General features: G+C 49.0%; 1 long non-coding RNA gene across 5 annotated transcripts in view; it reads left to right on the top strand.

Moving 5' to 3' along the window:
- LOC135062874 (uncharacterized) overlaps nucleotides 1-9093 on the top strand; it is a 114819-nt gene extending 105726 nt beyond the window's left edge. For all 5 annotated transcript variants that reach the window (XR_010249219.1, XR_010249243.1, XR_010249231.1 and 2 more), the window contains one exon: nucleotides 8183-9093. This is a non-coding gene — a long non-coding RNA (uncharacterized LOC135062874). The remainder of the gene's footprint in view (nucleotides 1-8182) is intronic.
- Nucleotides 9094-20463: the final 11370 nt, after the last annotated feature.

The following is a 20463-nucleotide window of genomic DNA, read 5'->3' as shown; positions in this document are numbered from 1 at the left end:
ACAGCAGGCAGTCCCCCCTTTTTACACATTACGGCAGGCAGTCCCCCTTTTTACACATTACGGCAGACAGCGTCCCCCTTTTTACACATTACGGCAGACAGCGTCCCTCTTTTTACACATTACGGCAGGCAGTCCCCCTTTTTTACACATTACTGCAGGCAGTCCCCCCTTTTTACACATTACGACAGGAAGTCCCCCCTTTTTACACATTACGGCAGGCAGTCCCCCCTTTTTACACATTACGGCAGGCAGTCCCCCTTTTTTACACATTACGGCAGGCAGTCCCCCCTTTTTACACATTACGGCAGGCAGTCCCCCCTTTTTACACATTATGGCAGCCAGTCCCCCTTTTTTACACATTACGGCAGGCAGTCCCCTTTTTTTACACATTACTGCAGGCAGTCGAGAGAGAGAGAGTGTTATGCTCACCACCATCGTGCGCCTCTCCTCTCCACACCTCTTCCGTCTTACTGCGCTGCTCTGCGGTCTTGGCAGCGCAGGGCATTGTGAAAGACTGGGGGCGGGCTGGGAGAGACGTCATCTCTCCCAGCACACGGGGGGGGGGGGAGCAGAGGGGGAGCTGTAGCGCTGCCCGGCTACCTATGTGAGCGGTAGCCGGGCAATGCAGCTGGGGGCCGGCCGGTGACAGGGAGACGTGGCCAGGACACCTCAGAGCGGCGGCGGCGATGGCGGCAGCCCGGCGGGTGTTGCTAGTGGTCCTGCGCCTCCAGCGCATCTGCACTGTGTGCAAGGCACCACTAGCACACACCTAGTTACGGCACTGCCTTCCGGTCTCTCCACGGCACCGAGGGTATTCACCAAGGTGATGGCGGAGATGATGGTTCTCCTGCGTCAAAAAGGAGTCAAATATAATTCCTTATCTGGACGATCTCCTGATAAATTCCTTATCTGGACGATCTCCTGGATCTTCTTATCTGGAAGATCCAGGGAGCAGTTATTACAAAACATCACGCTCTTCCTGTCCATACTCCCAACAACACGGTTGTATCATAAATTATCCAAAGTCATAGTTGGAACCGATGACAAGATTGTCTTTTCTCGGGATGATCCTGGACACAGAAGTTCAGAGTTTTTCTTCCGGTGGAAAAGGCTCTGGAAATCCAGAAAATAGTAAAACAGATAATGAAGCCAACAAGTGTGTCGATCCATCAGTGCATTCAGTTGTTGGGGAAAATGATGGTGGCCTACGAGGCCATACAGTTTGGCAGGTTCCATGCCAGAGTTTTCCAGTGGGACCTGTTGGACAAGTGGTCGGGTTCCCACCTACACATGCACCGAAAGATAATCCTGTCGTCAAAAGCCAGGATTTCACTCCTGTGGTGGTTACACAGCTCTTACCTACTAGAGGGACGCAGATTCGGGATTCAGGACTGGCTCCTGGTGATCACGGATGCAAGTCTCCGAGGCTGGGTAGCTGTCACTCAGAGAGAAAGCTTCCAAGGAAAATGGTCAAGTCAGGAAGCCTGCCTTCACATAAACGTGCTGGAATTGAGAGCCATTTGGCCTTCAACAAGCGGTACATCTTCTTCAAGATCATCCCGTGCAGATCCAGTCGGACAATGTAACAGCAGTCTCGTACATAAACAGGCAGGGCGTAACGAAAAGCAGAGCGGCGATGCCAGAGGTGACAAAGATCCTCCTCTGGGCAGAAAAACATGTAAAGGCTCTGTCAGCAATTTTCATTCCGGGAGTAGACAACTGGGAAGCAGACTTCCTCAACAGACACGATCTCCATCCAGGGGAGTGGGGCCTCCACCAAGAAGTCTTCGCAGAGGTGACAAGTCTTTGGGGAGTTCCTCAAGTAGACATGATGGCATCTTGTCTAAACAAGAAGCTACAGAGATATTGTTCCAGGTTGAGAGACCCTCAAGCAATAGCGGTGGATGCGCTAGTGGCCCAGTGGGCTTTCCGGTCAGTGTATGTCTTCCCTCCACTTCCGCTAATCCCAAAAGTGCTCAGGATCATAAGAAGAACAAGAGTTTGAGCAATCTTCATTGCTCCAGACTGGCCAAGGAGGGCTTGGTACCCAGATCTTTAGGAGTTGCTCATAGAAGATCCTCGGCCTCTTCCTCTTCGCGAGGACCTGCTGCTGCAGGGGCCGTGCGTGTATCAAGACTTACCGCGGCTATGTTAGACGGCGTGGCTGTTGAACGCCGGATCCTAGCCCGAAAGGGTATTCCCAAGGAAGTCATCCCCACTCTTATTCAGGCCAGGAAAGGAGTAACGTTGAAACATTACCACCGTATTTGGAGAAAATATGTATCTTGGTGCGAATCCAAGAAGGCTCCTACGGAAGAGTTTGAGTTGGGACGTTTTCTCCATTTTCTGCAGGCTGGTGTGGAGGCGGGCCTCCGATTGGGATCAATCAAGGTCCAGATTTCGGCCTTGTAAGTGTTCTTCCAAAAACAATTGGCCTCTCTTCCAGAGGTTCAGACCTTTGTGAAAGGGGTTCTGCCCATCCAGCCTCCATTTGTGCCTCCAGTGGCACCATGGGACCTTAATGTGGTGTTGCAGTTCCTTCAATCGGATTGGTTTGAGCCTCTACAGGAGATAGAGTTGAAGTTTCTCCCTTGGACAGTGGTGATGCTTTTGGCCATCTCATCCGCACGACGGGTGTCTGAATTGGGGGCCTTGTCTCACAAGAGCCCTTACCTGATCTTCCATGAAGATAGGGTAGAGTTGAGAATTCGTCAACATTTTCTTCCAAAGGTGGTTTCCTCGTTCCACATAAACCAACCTATTGTGGTGCCAGTAGTTACTGACACGTTCAATGAGTCAAAGTCTCTTGATGTGGTTAGGGCTTTGAAGATTTATGTCGCTAGAACAGCTCGAATACGGAAAACAGAGTCTTTGTTTGTCCTGTATGCTCCCAACAAGATTGGGTGTCCTGCTTCCAAGCAGACTATTGCACGTTGGATCAGAGCTACCATTCAGCAAGCTCATACTACAGCTGGATTGCCGTTACCGACGTCGGTGAAGGCCCATTCCACTAGGAAGGTGGGCTCATCCTGGGCGGCTGTCCGGGGGCTCTCGGCATTACAACTTTGCCGAGCAGCTACTTGGTCAGGGTCAAACACATTTGCAAAATTCTACAAGTTCGGTCAATCGGTGCTGCAGGGTCATCCGCACTCTCCCGCCCGTACTGGAGCTTTGGTATAAACCCCATGGTCATGAAGTGGACCCAAGCATCCTCTAGGACGTATGAGAAAACAGGATTTTAATACCTACCGGTAAATCCTTTTCTCCTAGTCCGTAGAGGATGCTGGCCGCCCGTCCCAGTGCATACTTTACCTGCAGTTTGGTTATTAGAGTTACACAAGTTGTGTTATATTAGTTCAGCATGTTGCTGCAATTGGTTCATGCCTGTTGGTGTGTGTTATGTTGATTGCCATGAGTGCGGCATGGCTGAGGTGTGAGCTGGTATGCATCTCACCACTAGTATTAAAGTAAATCCTTTCCTCAAAATGTCCGTCTCCCTGGGCACAGTTCCTATAACTGAGGTCTGGAGGAGGGGCATAGAGGGAGGAACCAGATCACACCCATTGAAAAGTCTTAAGAGTGCCCATGGCTCCTGCGGAACCGTCTATACCCCATGGTCATGAAGTAGACCCCAGCATCCTCTACGGACTAGGACAAAAGGATTTACCGGTAGGTATTAAAATTCAGTTTTTTCGCGCCTGCGGCTCGCACTGCCCCTATCTTGCATGGGGGGGCGCCAATGCCGGTTCTTGCACACAGCGCTAAAATGCCTAGTTACGGCACTGCATATAGGCAAAGTTTATTAAGGGCAGGGACATAACTACTGTGGGTGCACAGGGTGCCATTACTGCTGGGCCCTTGGCAGTGAGTTGTTAGTTTCTGTAGACTGGCTCCTCCCACAGGGCCAGCTTTCTTCTTACTTGAGCCATGACTCTACCTCTCTTCTTCCTGTTGCTCACCTTCCTCTTCCAAAGTTCCTCACCTCTCACTGGACATTCCCTCCTTCCCTCACTGATCCAGATAAAAAGAGCCTTCCTTACATAGCCTCAGCCTAGGTGAGTGCAACCAATGGGTCCTAGTCTTCTTCTTGAAGGGAAGTCACCGACCTGTTATGCTTCTCGTTTATTGATAATATATAATAACTATTAAAATGAGGACCACTGGGGCTCTACAGTACAATGTTAGTATTAATGTTTTTATTTTCATTTATTTTTTACTTTCATGTTCAGTAATATCTGTATTTGCTATATAGTAGGGATTTTCATTTCTCGCTATAGTCTTCCTTACGGTTTTTAACATGTACAGTACAGTATAATATATATATATATATATATATATATATATATATATATATACGAGCAAAGTATGCTTGGCACTCACGCTTGTCTATGAACAGCAGGGTCCGGTGCGCAACCTCTCAGATGAGTATGTAGATTCCAAACAATGGAGGCACTCAGACGAAAATAATGGACAACACCTTTGCCGGTACGCCAACGTTTCGGGGATCTCTCCCCTTTATCAAGACACAACCAGCCATTACAAACATTGCAGTATAAATACACAAACATATGCTTACCCAACACCAATCAGAACAGAAAGCCCGCTTTCCCGCCGCCACCAAGCCACACAGGTGAAACACCTGTCTCCGTGGTCCGCGTAGAGGGGCGGGCGCGGCTATCTCCAGCTGAGCTCCGGTTGCCTAGCAACTACCAAAGCAGGATGCCCTAACCAATCACTGCTTCTTCCGGTCCGTGACGTCGCGAGTGATTCACTTACCACGTGCTCACGATCCGGAGGAGTGGCATCGGGCGGGTCTATCATAGCGTGGGGTTGCCAGGCAACCGCTCCAAGCCGGATATGCACACAAATAGAATATATATGCACCCAAAAAGAACATAAAAAAGATAAAACACCAAAATTACATAAACATCAAATGTACTACCTATACATAATGTCAATAAAAGCACTGCATATCCACAGACATACATTAAGGTGGACAAATCTATATTGCAATATGGAACCTCCGCCCAGGACTACCTCAGTAGCTAAGTTAATAAAAAGCTACTGAATCCTATAGAACGAAGACGACTAAACAGTAATAATATTCCATAACAAACCACTGTTAGCTCATATCAGTATCATGCAAAAAAACAATATTGCACTATAGAAAACAATTGAAGCTTAATGCCTCATTGAGGCCAAGTGGATACACCGTCTGTAGTTTGTGTATCCACCATGCCTCTTTCTGTAACAGAATTTTACCCCTGTCACCGCCCCTTGTTCTATCCGGAACATGATCAATAATCTTGTAACGGATAGTGGCCAGAGTATGATTACAATTCCTAAAGTGTCTGGCCAGACACTTTAGGAATTGTAATCATACTCTGGCCACTATCCGTTACAAGATTACTGATCATGTTCCGGATAGAACAAGGGGCGGTGACAGGGGTAAAATTCTGTTAGAGACAGAGGCATGGTGGATACACAAACTACAGACGGTGTATCCACTTGGCCTCAATGAAGCATGATTAAGCTGCTGATGTGAGATTTGATAAACAATTTTTTTGCATATTCATTACAAGTCTGGTGAGTGCCTTTCTTATATTAAACTGAATATATATATATATATATATATATATATATATAGGTCTGATTGCATATTATGGGCATATAGAGGAGTCAGATGACACAAAAGGACATAGAGAATGATGGCATGTTGGGGGCATGCATAGGAGGTTTGATGCCTGGCTTCTTGTGCCATTCACTTTCATAGAGACCAGTAAACGATGAACTGTGGGCAATAATGATGATACTGTATTATAAATAATCGAGGCAAAAGGTGAGATAAGGAATCAATAAACATAAATACAGTTTATGGATGGAGAGGAGGAATGGGTTAAAATGTCAAGATCTGTTAATTTGACCTATCAAATAGATGTATATAAAAATATATACTTTATTTGCTTGCTTGTATTTAATGAAAACGAATAATAGAACAATGTAATACATACTTGCTGACATTTTACTGCTCTTCTCCAAGAGAAGCCCAGACAGGAGAAGTAGCTTGGGACTTTGGGGGTGGGTCCTCGAAGAAGGGCAGGGCAGCAATTTTGGCCACTTTAGCTCTGTCCCCCTCCTGTCTGACCCGCTATTCCCATTGCGGGCGGGAGGCATACCCACTGTTCTGGAGGTGCGGGGGACTACCTGAAAAATCATGAGTCTCTCGCAACTTCCGGGAGAGTAGGTAAGTATAATGTGATATGTATCTTAGATGCTGTACAGGTTGTTTTGAGAGACAAAAATGTACAGGGCTTTAGTTTGTGTGGCAGACAGAATACACAAGGTTTAGGTTAACAGCAGGAAAATTTGTAAAATGCCTAACAGATTTAGGTAATCATAGGAGACCTTCCGTATAATGCAGGGTTTCTCTATACAGTCCAAAATATGTGAGGAGACAAAATAAGCAGGGAGACTGAATGCACAGGAGTTAGTTTACATAGAAGACAGTTTATCCAATAGGCAACATTATAAAAAGCTACAGTAGAGTGCTCATACCTCCCAACTGTCCCGCGAGACAGTCACGTTTTTTTGGGACTGTCCTGCTTGCCCACTCGCGGGCCACAGTGTCCTGCGGTGGGGGGGGGGGAGCAGTTGGGAGGCTTCTGTTACTCACTGATCTGCTTAGAGTAGAGGTAAATAGATCTATTCACTGGTGACAGAGGAAGAGGGGGCATTCCAGCAGCTCACAGAGCGCTGGGCATGCAACCTCAGTGCTGAAATGGGGGCGTGGCTTGCAATTGTGGCACTCTCGTGAAGCCACACCCCCTTTTCTATAGACAATCCTTCTCTTCAAAATTGGGCATGGCGAAAGGTCCCGCACCCCCTACCATAGATGTTGGAAGGTATGAGAGTGCTGTAGAGTGAGGTGTCTCACTACAAGCAATGGGTGGCGATTCAAAGTTTTGCTATGGGGCCTACAAAGTTCTACTTACGCCTAGTTAAAGAAGTGTTCACAAAAATGCATCCCATACTGACCAGCACTTAAGCTTATAGGCAGCTGTTATGGTGCCCATACACTTGTGCGATGCCCCGCGACGCGACATCGCAGGGTATCGCACCGGCAGTTCAAGTGCAATGAAATCGCACCTGTATTGCCAAAGTGAATACCGTGTAATCATGCGATAAATCGCATGGTAATCACGTGATGGGCAGGTCACCGCCAAGTGGGAGCTGCATCTGGCCGCTCCCGGCGGGTGCCCATCGCGCATCGTAGTGCAATATATTGAATGTGTATTTTACAACACATGCGATCGTACTGCGATGCGATAAATATTAAGAGCGGCACATACTATCTTGAGATGTGAGATTCGACCGGCGTGCCCGTGCATCATGTCGCAAGGTACCTAAAATGTGCATACAATCCTTCGATTTATTTCACAGATGCAGTCGAAATCGAAGGATAGTATCTAATATCTCACAAGTGTGTGGGCACCATAAGGCATATCTTTTACACCTAGTATATGGCAGGGGCATAGCACACATGATTATGTGTGCATCCTGAGATGCGTACAGCTGTACATGTCCAAAAATAAGCTATCTGTATGTGCACATTACTTTTCCGTGTCCCCTTTACTTCCAACACAGGGGGTCATCCCGAGTTGATCGCTCGCTAGCAGTTTTTAGCAGCCGTGCAAACGCTATGCCGCCGCCCACTGGGGAGTGTATTTTAGCTTAGCAGAAGTATGAACGCATGTGCAGCCGAGCTCTGCAAAACCAGTTTGTGCAGTTGCAGAGTAGCTCTGAACCTACTCAGCGCTTGCGATCACTTCAGCCTATTCGTGTCCGGATTTGACATCATACACCCGCCCAGTGAACGCCCAGCCACGCCTGCGTTTTTTCAGACATGCCTGCATTTTTGCAAACACTCCCTGAAAACAGTCAGTTGACACCCAGAAACGCCCACTTTCTGTCAATCTTCTTGCGGCCGCCAGTGCGAAGGAAAACTTCGCTAGAACCTGTGCACAACCACAAATAGCTTTGTACCCGCATGAGCATAAATGCCGTTTTTTCACCTGATCGCTGCGCTGCGAAAATCGTCAGCGAGTGATCAACTCGGAATGACCCCCACTGTATCTGACCCCATGTCTTCATCCTTTTTCCTGTCATTTGTTTATTTCCGCAGATTTCTGTGCAGTACATGGAAGGGACATCACATGATGGCTGAACAAGAATTGCCTCCTGATGGAAATAGTTGAGTAGATTGCACCATGGCTTGCTAAAAGTGGGTTAGCCACATGAGAGTACCTGATTCTGCACTCAAATGCTTGTTTTAATTGGCGTGTTTCAATTAAGCGTGCAGACACTGCACATTGAGAGCACCAGTCCCAGTTTTTGATTAAAGGTCAATCTGGTTCACAAAATCGCTTGGAATTTGGTGCATCAACGAAATGTAAAATATATCTTTGAGATCATTTAGTGGCAGCATTACTTTCAATGGAAAGCATCAAAAAAGTGGCGTAAAAGTGATGGGCACATACAAATGGGCTGTTCAGTGGGCGAACTATGGGAGTGTCAATGCACAGACGCACAGCTGCAAGCATAGGAGGCCGTGGTGCAGTTTTCAATGGTGCGTCTGATGGTAGCATATAAGAATGCATTAATAGGTATTACAGCGTGCACAGGAAGAGGAGGCTACTTAGTCCTTGCACATTTGGGTGCACAAAGGAAGGAGTTTGCAGGCCATTTAAATAAATCCACAGGCGGGCGACCCCATATAGATGCTGCTGCGTCTTAGAATTAGGCCAATAATGTAATGTCAAATACTAATGTGACCCATAAAATAATATCACCCATAATGTTCCCTTAATTTTATGATTTAATTTAGACATAAGTGAGGCTCCCACAAGCAGTTTTTTGGAGAACACTCGCCCCCCTCCCAAAACTAGTAATTAAAGGGATGGGGCAAAAACAAAAGACGGCAGAACTTTGAAGCAATGTTTTTATTTTGCAAACACGGATATTTACATTTTCTTTAAACTACTTTTCAAAGTGCCTGCAAGGATGTATTCGTTAATAAATATGTTCAGTACACCATGTCCTGTCCTGATTTGTTCCCTTTTCTCCCTAAACCTGCCCTTTCTAGTTCTAGGAAAACAGTTTCACAAAGATCACCCAACATCTGATAGTTGTGGATATTGTATTACATTCTTTAAAGGACCCGTCAAATTGGCAGTATTTGGCTATTACATTATTGCAGGACTCAATGACAGAATTATTCAGTTCAGACCCTCTAGTACTCGACACTCGCCCCCACCACTCTGCTCTGGTCGATAGGGACATGCATGCATACGTCACATACACTTCTTGCGCATTGGGTACAGTGCTTCATCTCACGTATGAAAGACAAGTTGCTAAAGCATGCACAAAAGAACTTAAAATATGCATGAGGAATAAAGAAAACACCAACTTCAGAAGCAATTAATGTTGGTGACTGTGATTATCCTCATTATCATCAGTGTTTTATCTGAACCTGCCCTTGGGTACTAGCAAGTGATACAGCATGGGCAGCATTCATGTGGGGTTCAAGCATTTAGCCATGCGGATCCGACTCTATGAAGCTCACTTCCGCACACAGAGGCCCCCACTCTAGAATCCTTCAAAAACAGACTCAAGACTTTCTTGTTCACTTAAGCATTTCCTTAATTGTCCCTTTACTACAGGGGTGGGCAATTATTTCAGCTGAGGGGCCACTTGACATTTCCTGTCAGTATCCGAGGGCCACACACAAAATAGCAGCTCCCCCCACTTGCCAAAAATATAGGGACGTGGCTTCATGTGGAAGGAGTGTGGACAAAAAATAATACAGATTCGTATTAGGCTGCACAATAGTCTCCATTATTCAAATTGCGCCACTTACACACATTACAGCAGGTAGAGCTCCCTTTTACACAGTACACAGCTCCCTTTTACACATTAACATTTTATTTAGGATAATTATTGCGCAGCAAGCAAATTATCCAGTGTCTTATGGCCCCTGGGGAAAGGTGTGACACAGTGATAGGACACGGGGAGTGTGACACAGTGACAGAACACGAGGGGTCACAGATAAGAGCCGGCACACACACAGTCTAGTCTCCGGGGGCAGCCAGCATCTTCGGGGAAGCTGGACATGCCCCTGGAGCGAAAGAGAAAAGACCAGCAAGGCCACGCCCATTTTAAATTAAGCCACACCCCCTTTTTGGGCACCACACGGCTTGAGCGGGGGGGGGGGGGGTGTAATAGTACAGAGTGCGCTCCGGGTGTCACAACACCCGGTGACGCCTCTGGGTGACATGGTGACCGAACACGGGGGGTGTGACACAGTGACAGAACATGGGGGGGTGACACGGTGACAGAACACGGTGGGGGTGACAGCACACGGGGGGTGTGACACAGTGACAGAACATGGGGGGGTGACACAGTGACAGAACACGGGGGTGTGACACAGTGACAGAACACGGGGGTGTGACACAGTGACAGAACACGGGGGTGTGACACAGTGACAGAACACGGGGGGGTGACACAGTGACAGAACATGGGGGGGTGACACAGTGACAGAACACGGGGGGTGTGACACAGTGACAGAACATGGGGGGGTGACAGTGACAGAACATGGGGGGGGGTGACAGTGACAGAACACGGGGGTGTGATAGTGACAGAACACGGGGGGGGGTGACAGTGACAGAACATGGGGGGGTGACACAGTGACAGAACACGGGGGTGTGACAGTGACAGAACACGGGGAGGTGACACAGTGACAGCAAAAGGGGGTGTGACACAGTGACAGAACATGGGGGGTGACACGGTGACAGAACACGGGGGGGGGGGGGGGTGACACAGTGACAGAACATGGGGGAGTGACACAGTGACAGAACACGGTGGGGGTGACAGAACACGGTGGGGGTGACACGGTGACCGCACACGGGGGGGTGACAGAACACGGTGGGGGTGACACGGTGACAGCACACGGGGGGTGACAGTGACAGAACACAGGAGGGGTGACAAGGTGACAGGACACGGGGGGTGACAGTGACAGAACACGGGGGTGTGACACAGTGACAGAACGCGGGGGGTGACAGTGACAGAACACGGGGGGTGTGACACAGTGACAGAACACGGGGGGTGACAGTGACAGAACACGGGGGGTGTGACACAGTGACAGAACATGGGGGGGTGACAGTGACAGAACATGGGGGGGGGTGACAGTGACAGAACACGGGGGGTGACAGTGACAGAACACGGGGGGGTGTGACACAGTGACAGAACATGGGGGGGTGACGCGGTGACAGAACACGGTGGGGGTGACAGTGACAGAACACGGGGGGTGTGACACAGTGACAGAACACGGGGGGGGTGACAGTGACAGAACACGGGGGGTGACACAGTGACAGAACACGAGGGGGTGACAGCACACGGGGGGTGTGACAGTGACAGAACACGGTGGGGGTGACACGGTGACAGCACACGGGGGGTGACAGTGACAGAACACGGGGGGTGACATGGTGACAGAACACGGGGGGTGACAGTGACAGAACACGAGGGGGGTGACACGGTGACAGAACACGGGGGGTGACAGTGACAGAACACGGTGGGGGTGACACGGTGACAGCACACGGGGGGTGACAGTGACAGAACACGGGGGGTGACATGGTGACAGAACACGGGGGGTGACAGAACACGAGGGGGGTGACACGGTGACAGAACACGGGGGGTGACAGTGACAGAACACGGTTGTGACACAGTGACAGAACACGGGGGGTGACAGTGACAGAACACGGGGGGTGACAGTGACAGAAGACGGGGGGTTTGACACAGTGACAGAGCACGGGGGGTGACAGTGACAGAACACGGGGGGGTGACACAGTGACAGGACATGGGGGGGTGACACAGTGACAGAACATGGTGGGGGTGACAGAACACAGGGGGTGTGACACAGTGACAGAACACGGGGGGTGACAGTGACAGAACACGGGGGGGGTGACACAGTGACAGAACATGGGGTGGTGACACAGTGACAGAACATGGTGGGGGTGACAGAACACGGGGGGTGTGACACAGTGACAGAGCACGGGGGGTGACAGTGACAGAACACGGGGGGGGTGACACAGTGACAGAACATGGGGGGGTGACACAGTGACAGAACATGGTGGGGGTGACAGAACACGGGGGGTGTGACACAGTGACAGAACATGGGGGTGACAGTGACAGAACACGGGGGTGACACGGTGACAGCACACGGGGGGGGTGACAGAACACGGGGGGGGGTGACACAGTGACAGAACATGGGGGGGGTGACACGGTGACAGAATACGGGGGGTGGCAGTGACAGAACACGGGGGGTGACACGGTGACAGCACACGGGGGATGTGACACGGTGACAGTGACAGAACACGGGGGGTGTGACACAGTGACAGAACATGGGGGGGGGGTGACAGAACACAGGAGGGTTTGGTACAGCGAGAGCTAAAGATCTCTCCCCCCAACCTAAAAACAGTCTGACGCCACTGCCCGCACACACAAATACACACACACACACTCTCACATATATATACACACACACACACACACACACACACTCTTTCTCTCACTCACTTTTCCCATTAACTTACTGATCTGGCTGGCAGTGGCAGGAAGGATGGATCTGCAGCAGTCTGGCTCTTGTCCCGTGTAGCTCCGCCCCCTGAGGTCCCATGTAGCCACGCCCCTTCATCGGCACGTAGCCCCGCCCCATTTTCTGCTGAACACAGCCGTTGTCACTGGGGAGTCTGGAGACAGGAGGAGGAGGCTGCTACAACGTAGCAGCAAGGGAGAGAGGCGCCGCTGGCAGCTTGGAGGTACTGCAGTGCAGAGCAATGACAAGCAGCTCAGCTGGTCGGGCCGCTTGTCATTGCTTGCTGGTGGGAGGCAGTGGGCCGGACAGGATCGGTTTGCGGGCCGCATCCGGCCCGCGTGCCGTATTTTGCCCACCCCTACTTTACTATCTCCATGCTCTCTGTATTTTATGAAAAGCTTTTCTGTGCTTCATTGTTTATGTACTGTATTATAATCATTCTATCTGTTAATTGCCTTGCGTCCTATTGGAGAAAGCGCTATATAAATAAAATTATTATTATATGCATATTTGTCTTTCTGCATCTGTTTGCAGTCATGCGCACACCCCCTTACTGTACTCAGCTTACATTACGTTGCCCCTCCCCTCCCCTTTACCTCCTCTCCAGGTTAAAGGATAGATTCATGCAAATCTACATATGCATGGAGCCTTTTTTTGGGTATGCACATTGCATTATTGCATGTTTTATTCTCCTCAGATTGATGTGTTTGTACCTTAGCTTCAGCTCCTATGTTCCTGCCAAGAAAATAGTGGGAGAGGCAAAATTTTTAGGTTCAGAGCATTTAAACAAAGACAAAATTAAAATGTTTGTTGGTCGTCCTTTATTGGCACCAAAGCATTTTGTCTGGATTCCACAGTTTCAGTATTACAGAGTATGCTCACATGTTCCTGCTAAGAGGCAAAGCAAACACAGCGAGTGCTGCCCAGACCCTTGCCAAGACCAGCTCACGTCAGTTCTTGTTTTTTCCACAGCCCAGCCTGTTTTGAAGCCGTGCTGAAATGGACTTCAAAGCCAAACCAAGACGTAGGTTTTGTAGGGAGGCCTGTGCAGTGAATGACACAGTCTAACAAATGACAACTCTAAATCATTTACTGGCTTATATTGTACAGCTGCTTTTTTTTTTTTTTTTGCTTTCTTTTCTTTTTCTCTTACATCCTAGAGGATGCTGGGGTCCACATTAGTACCATGGGGTATAGACGGGTCCATTAGGAGCCATGGGCACTTTAAGAGATCAATAGTGTGTGTGCTGGCTCCTCCCTCTATGCCCCTCCTACCAGACTCAATTTAGAAAATGTGCCCAGAGGAACCAATCACAGCTAGGGGAGCTCTTAGGCGTTTTCTTATTTTTATTTTATTTTAATTGGATCTTTAGGTACAGGGAGGCTGCTGGCAACAGCCTTCCTGCTTTGTGGGACTTAGGGGGGGGAGTAGGAACCAACTCTAGAAGTTAATGGTTCTCTATCTCCGCTGACAGGACACTGAGCTCCTGAGGGTGATGATCGCAAGCCCACGAGGCGACCGCTTACTCCCGCAGCATGGCCGCCACCCCCTAACAGAGCCAGAAGTAAGAAGAGTGGAGAGTACAGCGCCGGTGTCCCGGTTAGCGGGTCGCCAGTGGGTATGGCGGCACAAGAGTGGGAGCGCAGCTCTGACAGGGTGCACTCCAGGAAGGCTCAGTAACACTTTGTGTAGACGCTTGGAGGGGCGTCCTGGGCCAGCGCAGTCACACTAAACTGGTCACAGAAGCTAACAGGGGCTAATCCCGCTGTTAGCATAGAGACCTCCAGCCAGTATAATCAAATTTGTGTGGGAAGCCGCGGGGCTTCTCCTGAGAGCGGATCCAGCACTCACCAGCGCCATTTTCCTCCCTGCAGACACAGAAGAAACGCTGACAGGGAGCGCTGACCCTCCACATAACTCCAGTTACTGCGGTACCAGGGTGTTATAGACAAGGGGGGAAGTGTTAGTAATACTCAACATATTAAGGTTGGTTTCTCAGCACCGTGCTTTTATAATAACTGCTCCAAAGGGCGCTGTGTGGCTGGCTCCTCAGACTCTGTGACTCTCTGAAGGTACTCTGGGGGAAACTGTATCTGACATTTTCCTGTGTGTGTGTGTGTGTGTGTGTGTGTGTGTGTGTGTGTGTGTATCCCACATTACCATGTCTAAGGACTCTGTGTCCTCTGCTGCAGAGTGTTTATCTTCTCCTGAGGAGTCTATCCCATGTACTCAGGACTGCAATATACTGTCTCAGACTTCTGAATCCGAACCCCCATGGGTGGATTCTTTAAGGGTAATGATATTCCAGATTTCTACAAGGATGTCACATACTGAGAAAGAGATGCAGTTTTTGAGGAAATCTGTGGAGGGGTTACAGTATTTGGCCCCCACTACTTCATCAAAAACCTCACCTACTTACCCACAAAAGCGTACACTTGCCCAGACAATGCAAGCTGACACTGATACCGACTCTGATACAGGGGACGGTGATGGGGACATGCAGCGAGGGGATGCATCCCTTGCAAAAGGGGTGCAACTAATGATTGAAGCCATTAGAGATGTTTTACACATTTCTGAGAACGTACCTGAACAGGTGGAGGAATCTTATATTACAGAAAGTAAGAAATCCTTGCTTACCTTTCCGGCTTCTAAGGCGTTAAACTCCTTCTATAAAAAATCCTGGGAAAACCCAGATAAAAAATTCCAGATCCCAAAAAGGGTTCTCATTGCTTTCCCTTTTCCTGAAGAGGATAGAAAAAAGTGGGAAATCCCACCTATAGTTGACGCATCTGTATTTAGGTTGTCAAAAAAGGTGGTTTTACCTGTTCCTGGTTCAACCGCTTTAAAAGAACCGGCTGGACGCAAGATTGAGAATACACTCAAATCACTATACACAGCTAATGGCGTCGCTTTACGGCCCACTATTGCTTGTGCGTGGATTTCTAAAGCTATAGTAAAGTGGTCAGGCACATTGCTAGAAGACTTAGATACTGTGGATAGAAGTGACATTGATTTGTTCTTACGTCACATACAGGATTCTGCAGGGTTCATGGTGGAGGCCATGAAGGACCTTGACATGCTGAATGCACGGGCTACTGCTATGTCAGTCTCAGCGCGCAGAGGACTCTGGCTACGCCAATGGACTGTAGATGCGGAATCTAAGAGAAGTGTGGAGAACCTACCTTTCACAGGTCAGGCTCTGTTTGGGGATGCTTTAAATGCATGGATCTCCACGGCAACTGCGGGTAAGTCAACTTTTCTTCCCTCAGCAACACCACCGGCTAGGATGTCTTTTCTTTCGCCTATACTGAAGTCTTTTCGTACCACAAAATTTAAGAAATCCGAACCCCCTCCCACCTTCTTTAGAGGAGGTCGGGGAAAGTAAAAAAACCTGAGCCATCAGGTTCCCAGGAACAGAAGCCAGGTTTTGCTTCCTCAAAATCCTCAGCATGACGGTTGACCTCCCTGCCTGGAGTTCGGGCAGGTGGGAGCAAGGCTAAAAGTCTTCAGTCACGTTTGGGCGTCGTCATGCCTAGACCCCTGGGTAAAGGATATTGTGGCCCAGGGATACAGACTGGAGTTTCAACAACTCCCACCTCACAGATTCTTCAAATCAGGCTTACCAGTTTCGCTGACAGACAGCGCTATCCTACAGGAAGCAGTTAAAAAATTGGTTCCAACAAATGTCATTGTTCCTGTTCCACTTCACCTGCAACACAAGGGTTATTACTCAAACCTGTTTGTGGTACCCAAACCGGACGGTTCGGCAAGGCCGATATTAAACCTAAAGTCATTGAACCGCTACTTGAGGGATATCAAATTCAAGATGGAGTCTCTGAGTGCGGTGATCTCAGGTCTGGAGGAGGGAGAATTCCTAGTATCCCTGGATATCAAGGATGCATACCTTCACATTTCGATCTGGCCGCCTCACCAGGCTTATCTCAGATTTGCGCTGCTGGACTGTCACTATCAGTTCCAAGCACTGCCATTTGTCCTCTCCACAGCAACGAGGGTATTCACCAAGGTCATGGCGGAGATGATGCTACTCCTCCGAAACAGGGTGTGAACATAATTCCATATTTGGACGATCTGCTGATAAAAGCGTCTTCCAAGGAGAAGTTGTTGCAGAGTATTGCTCTCTCAACTCGTCTATTCCAGGATCATGGGTGGATCCTGAATCTTCCAAAGTCACATTTGGAGCCAACAAGGAGACTGCCCTTCCTGTGAATGATACTCGATATGGAAGTACAGAGGGTGTTTCTACCGGTGGAGAAAGCATTGATGATCCAATCACTGGTCCGGGAACTCCTGAAACCAGCCAGGGTATCGGTTCATCAGTGCATTCGTCTTTTGGGGAAGATGGTTGCCTCCTACGAGGCTCTTCAGTATGGAAGGTTCCATGCAAGGTTCTTCCAAGTGGATCTCCTGGACAAATGGTCGGGATCACACCTTCACATGCACCAGCGGATACGCCTGTCGCCCAAAGCCAGAATTTTGCTCCTCTGGTGGCTACAAACGTCTCACCTACTCAAAGGCTGCAGGTTCAGGATTCTGAATTGGATCGTCCTAACCACGGAAGCAAGCCTCAGAGGTTGGGGAGAAGTCACCCAAGGGGAAAACTTCCAAGGAAGGTGGTCCAGTCAGGAATCTCTCTTTCCAATAAACGCTCTGGATCAGAGGGCCATTTACAATGGTCTTCTACAAGCAGCACATCTTCTGCAAAATCAAGCCATTCAGGTTCAGTCGGACAACGTCACAGCGGTGTCCTACATAAACAGACAGGGCGGAACGAAGAGCAGAGCTGCGATGTCAGAGGTAACAAGAATCCTCCTCTGGGCAGAAAAGCATGCAGTGGCGCTGTCAGCAATCTTCATTCCGGGAGTGGACAACTGGGAAGCAGACTTCCTCAGCAGACACAATCTTCATCCAGGAGAATGGCGCCTCCATCCAGAGGTGTTCTCAAAGGTGACAAGCCGATGGGGGGGGGTACCTCTGATAGACATGATGGCCTCTCACCTCAACAAGAAGCTTCGGAGGTACTGTTCCAGGTCAAGAGACCCACATGCAGTGGCGGTGGATGCACTAGTCACTCCGTGGACGTTCCAGTTGGTGTATGTGTTTCCTCCACTTCTGCTCATCCCAAAGGTTCTCAAGCTCATAAAAAGAACAAGAGCTCAGGCGATTCTCATTGCTACGGAGTGGCCAAGACAGGCTTGGTACGCGGATCTTCTGGAATTACTGCTTTAGGATCCAAGGCCTCTTCCTCTTCGCAAGGACCTTCTCCAACAGGGGCCGTTCGCCTATCAAGACTTACAGCAGCTACGTTTGACGGCATGGAGGTTGAACGCCAGATCTTAGCTTGGAAAGGCATTCCAAATAAGGTAATTCCTGCCCTGATACAGGCTAGGAAGGGAGTAACATCAAAGCATTACCATCGAATTTGGAAAAAGTATGGGGTAAATTTACTAAGATCCCGATTTGGACCGAGATGCCGTTTTTTCTTCAAAGTGTCATCTCGGTAATTTACTAAGCAAAAATCACGGCAGTGATGAGGGCATTCGTAATATTTTGGAAGTCCTAGGAAAAAATCACGAATCAATACACCATCGGTCAAATACGCCTGCAATTTGCTAGAAATCGGGAATTTACTAAAAAGTGCAAAACACAAACACTGCCGACAATAGCCAAACACTGCCGTGATAAAATACAAATCGTGAAAAAGTGCTAAAAAAAAACAGATCTGCTTTTTTATCCCGTGTTTGTATAGGCATGCACGGATCCATGAGATCCGTGCATGTTTTTCAGTGGGAAGGGGGGGGGAATGTCATACATTTTCAGAAAAAAAATTGCGTGGGGTCCCCCCTCCTAAGGCAAACCAGCCTCGGGCTCTTTGAGCCGATCCTGGTTTGCAGAAATATGGGGAAAAAAATGGACAGGGGTTCCCCCATATTTAAGCAACCAGCATCGGGCTCTGCGCCTGGTCCTGGTTCCAAAAATACGGGGGACAAAAAGAGTAGGGGTCCCCCGTATTTTTGAAACCAGCACCGGGCTCCACTAGCTGGACAGATAATGCCACAGCCGGGGGTCACTTTTATACAGTGCCTTGCGGCCATGGCATCAAATATCCAACTAGTCACCCCTGGCCGGGGTACCCTGGGGGAGTGGGGACCCCTTCAATCAAGGGGTCCCCCCCCCCAGCCACCCAAGGGCCAGGGGTGAAGCCCGAGGCTGTCCCCCCCATCCAATAGGCTACGGATGGGGGGCTGATAGCCTTTGTGAAAAGTGATTGATATTGTTTTTAGTAGCAGTACTACAAGGCCCAGCAAGCCTCCCCCACAAGCTGGTACTTGGAGAACCACAAGTACCAGCATGCGGCGGAAAAACGGGCCCGCTGGTACCTGTAGTACTACTACTAAAAAAATACCCCAATAAAGACAACACACACACACCTTGAAAGTATAACTTTAATACATCCATCCACACCTCCATATACACATACTTAACTTATGTTCCCACGCAGGTCGGTCCTCTTCTCCAGTAGAATCCATGGTGTACCTGTAGAAAAAATTATACTCACATAATCCAGTGTTTTCGGCTCCTCTGTAAATCCTTTTGTAATCCACGTACTTGAAAAAATAAAAAAACGGATACCCGACCACGAACTGAAAGGGGACCCATGTTTTCACATGGGACCCCTTTCCCCGAATGCCAGAAACCCACTCTGACTGATGTCTAAGTGGGTTTCTTCAGCCAATCAGGGAGCGCCACGTTGTGGCACCCTCCTGATCGGCTGTGTGCTCCTGTACTGTATGACAGGCGGCACACGGCAGTGTTACAATGTAGCGCCTATGCGCTCCATTGTAACCAATGGTGGGAACTTTCAGGTCAGCGGTTGACCGAAAGTGACCTCACCGCTGACCTGAAAGTTCCCACCATTGGTTACAATGGAGCGCATAGGCGCTACATTGTAACACTGCCGTGTGCCGCCTGTCAGACAGTAGAGGAGCACACAGCCGATCAGGAGGGTGCTACAACGTGGCGCTCCCTGATTGGCTGAAGAAACCCACTTAGACATCAGTCAGAGTGGGTTTCTGGCATTCGGGGAAAGGGGTCCCATGTGAAAACATGGGTCCCCTTTCAGTTCGTGGTCGGGTATCCGTTTTTTTATTTTTTCAAGTACGTGGATTACAAAAGGATTTACCGAGGAGCCGAAAACACTGGATTATGTGAGTATAATTTTTTCTACAGGTACACCATGGATTCTACTGGAGAAGAGGACCGACCTGCGTGGGAACATAAGGTAAGTATGTGTATATGGAGGTGTGGATGGATGTATTAAAGTTATACTTTCAAGGTGTGTGTGTGTGTTGTCTTTATTGGGGTATTTTTTTAGTAGTAGTACTACAGGTACCAGCGGGCCCGTTTTTCCGTCGCATGCTGGTACTTGTGGTTCTCCAAGTACCAGCTTGCGGGGGAGGCTTGCTGGGCCTTGTAGTACTGCTACTAAAAACAATATCAATCACTTTTCACAAAGGCTATCAGCCCCCCATCCGCAGCCTATTGGATGGGGGGGGCAGCCTCGGGCTTCACCCCTGGCCCTTGGGTGGCTGGGGGGGGGACCCCTTGATTGAAGGGGTCCCCACTCCCCCAGGGTACCCCGGCCAGGGGTGACTAGTTGGATATTTGATGCCACGGCCGCAAGGCACTGTATAAAAGTGACCCCCGGCTGTGGCATTATCTGTCCAGCTAGTGGAGCCCGGTGCTGGTTTCAAAAATACGGGGGACCCCTACTCTTTTTGTCCCCCGTATTTTT

This window comes from Pseudophryne corroboree, chromosome 1, assembly GCF_028390025.1.
Source record: "Pseudophryne corroboree isolate aPseCor3 chromosome 1, aPseCor3.hap2, whole genome shotgun sequence".
Classification (NCBI taxonomy): domain Eukaryota; kingdom Metazoa; phylum Chordata; class Amphibia; order Anura; family Myobatrachidae; genus Pseudophryne; species Pseudophryne corroboree.
This window is presented reverse-complemented; position numbering and strand designations above follow the sequence as displayed.